The following is a 3,371-nucleotide window of genomic DNA, read 5'->3' on the forward strand; positions in this document are numbered from 1 at the left end:
AATGCTTTGTATCTATTCAGCTTTTTTTATTGCATGAATGTGTTTACGATTTGTTTTTACGTAAATTCTCATCGGCAGACGCTTTCTCATGGTTCTGTGATGTTTCCCATTGTTCTGGCTTCGCTGTCCGTCGGCTTTCCAAATTTCAGATTTCTTTGACACATGAAAGTCACCGAACGTTGATATCAGGCAGTCAATCAGTCAATGGTTAGAACGAGCTTTGCATGGAAAAGAATGCATACAATTTATTTCGCAGAGTGGTAATGGTCAAGTTTGCGTGTCTTCTGATTGATTCCAATTCAAAATTGTTAATTCGCTGACAGAATGTGAGAATGTAGAACATTGGAGGATGTTGGTATCGATCCCACTATCTCTCGCATGCGAAGCGAGCACTCTACCATTTGAGCTAATCCCCCGTTACCTTTTGGTGATTTCATAGAAAGGCAAGCAGTATTATTATTCTTAAGAATGATTTTGATTAATCTTGTATAATCTCAGCTTTGATTATTATTTCACAGTTTACAGTGATATAAATTGCAATTTTCAAATGCTATATATCGATTCAGCTTTTTTTTGTTTTATAAATGCGTTTACGGTTTTTTAAACGTAAATATTCATTGGCAGACACTTTCTGACGGTTCTGTGATGTCTCCCAGTGAACCGGCTTCACTGTCCGTCGGCATTTCAAATTTCAGGTTTCGATGACACCTGGAAGATGCCGAACGTTGATGTGAGCCACTGTCAGTCATTGGATAGAGGGAGCTTTAAATGGAAAATAATGCATACAATTTATTTTGCAGAGTGGTAATGGTCAAGTTTGCGTGTCTTCTGATTCATTCCAATTCAAAATTGTTAATTCGCTGACAAAATGTGAGAATGTAAAATATTGGAGGATGTTGGTATCAATCCCACTACCTCTCGCATGCATAAGTAAGCACTCTACCATTTGAGCTTATCTCCCGTCACCACTTAGTGATTTTCGAAAAAGGCAAGCTTTATTATTATTACGAATGATTTTAATTTATCTTGCATTGTCTCAGCTTTGATGATTATTTCACAGTTTACAGTGATATAAATTGCTATTTTCAAATGCTATATATCGATTCAGCTTTTTTTTGTTTTATGAATGTGTTTACGGTTTTTTTAAACGTAAATATTCATTGGCAGACGCTTTCTGATGGTTCTTTCATGTCTCCCAGTGTACTGGCTTCGCTGTCCGTCTGCATTTCAAATTTCAGATTTCGATGACACCTGGAAGATGCCGAACATTGACGTGAGCCAGTCTGTCAGTCAATGGATAGAGGGAGCTTTATATGGAAAATAATGTATACAATTTATTTTGCAGAGTGGTAATGGTCAAGGTTGCGTGTCTTCTGATTCATTCCAATTCAAAATTGTTAATTCGCTGACAAAATGTGGCAATGTAGAATATTGGAGGATGTGGGTATCGATCCCACTATCTCTCGCATGCTAAGCGAGCACTCTACCATTTGAGCTAATCCCCCGTTAACTCTTTGTGATTTTATATAAAGGCAAGTTTTGTTATTATTATGAATGATTTTAATTTATCTTGCATTGTCTCAGCTTTGATGATTATTTCACAGTTTACAGTGATATAAATTGCAATTTTCAAATGCTATATATATATCGATTCAGCTTTTTTTGTTTTATTAATGCGTTTTCGTTTTTTTAAAAGTAAATATTCATTGGCAGACGCTTTCTGACGGTTCTGTGATGTCTCCCAGTGTACCGGCTTTGCTGTCCATCGGCATTGCAAATTTCAGATTTATATGACACCTGGAAGATACCGAACGTTGATATCACCCAGTCACTCAGTCAATGGTGAGAAAGAGCTTGATATGGAAAATAATGCATACAATTTGTTTCGTGGAGAGGCAATGGTCAAGATTGCATGTCTTCTGATTCCTGCCAATTAAAATTTGTTAATTCGCTGACAAAATGTGAGAATGTAGAATTTTGGAGGATGTGGGTATTGATCCCACTGCTTCTCACATGCAAAGCGAGCACTCTACCGTTTGAGCTAATCCCCTGATACCTCAAGATGATGTCATATAAAGGCAAGCTTTATTATTATTATGAATGATTTTAATTTATCTTGCATGATTTCAGCTTTGATTATTATTTCACAGTTTGCAGTGATATAAATTGCAATTTTCAAATGCTATATATGGATTCAGCTTTTTTTTGTTTTATGAATGCGTTTACGGTTTTTTTAAACGTAAATATTCATTGGCAGACGCTTTCTGACGGTTCTGTCATGTCTCCCAGTGTACCGTCTTCGCTGTCTGTCTGTATTTCAAATTTCAGATTTCGATGACACCTGGAAGATGCCGAACATTGATGTGAGCCAGTCTGTCAGTCAATGGATAGAGGGAGCATTATATGGAAAATAATGCATACAATTTATTTTGCAGAGTGGTGATGGTCAAGTTTGCATGTCTTCTGATTCATTCCAATTCAAAATTGTTAATTCGCTGACAAAATGTGGCAATGGAGAATATTGGAGGATGTGGGTATCGATCCCACTACCTCTCGCATGCATAAGCGAGCACTCTACCATTTGAGCTAATCCACCGTTACCTCTTTGTGATTTTATATAAAGGAAAGTTTTGTTATTATTATGAATGCTTTTAATTTATCTTGCATTGTCTCAGCTTTGATGATTATTTCACAGTTTACAGTGATATAAATTGCAATTTTCAAATGCTTTATATATATCGATTCAGCTTTTTTTGTTTTATGAATTATGCGTTTTATGAATAAATGCGTTTTCGGGTTTTTTTAAACGTAAATATTCATTGGCAGACGCTTTCTGACGGTTCTGTGATGTCTCCCAGTGTACCGGCTTTGCTGTCCATCGGCATTCCAAATTTCAGATTTATATGACAGCTGGAAGATACCGAACGTTGATATCACCCAGTCACTCAGTCAATGGCGAGAAAGAGCTTGATATGGGAAATAATGCATACAGTTTGTTTCGTGGAGAGGCAATGGTCAAGATTGCGTGTCTTCTGATTCCTGCCGATTAAAATTTGTTAATTCGCTGACAAAATGTGAGAATGTAGAATTTTGGAGGATGTGGGTATTGATCCCACTGCCTCTCACATACAAAGCAAGCACTCTACAATTTGAGCTAATCCCCCGATACCTCAAGATGATGTCATATAAAGGCAAGCTTTATTATTATTATGAATGATTTTAATTTATCTTGCATGATTTCAGCTTTGATTATTATTTCACATTCTGCAGTGATATAAATAGTAATTTTCAAATGCTTTGTATCTATTCAGCTTTTTTTATTGCATGAATGTGTTTACGATTTGTTTTTACGTAAATTCTCATCGGCAGAC

General features: G+C 36.2%; 1 non-coding gene across 1 annotated transcript; it reads right to left on the reverse strand.

Annotated features, from left to right (window-relative positions):
• Positions 1-1,432: 1,432 nt before the first annotated feature.
• On the reverse strand, positions 1,433-1,505 carry TRNAA-AGC (transfer RNA alanine (anticodon AGC)). The gene has a single exon. It is a non-coding gene; the product is annotated as a tRNA-Ala (tRNA).
• Between the last annotated feature and the right edge of the window lie 1,866 nt (positions 1,506-3,371).

This window comes from Myxine glutinosa, chromosome 1 (genome assembly GCF_964187855.1).
Source record: "Myxine glutinosa chromosome 1, kmMyxGlut1.1, whole genome shotgun sequence".
NCBI lineage: Eukaryota > Metazoa > Chordata > Myxini > Myxiniformes > Myxinidae > Myxine > Myxine glutinosa.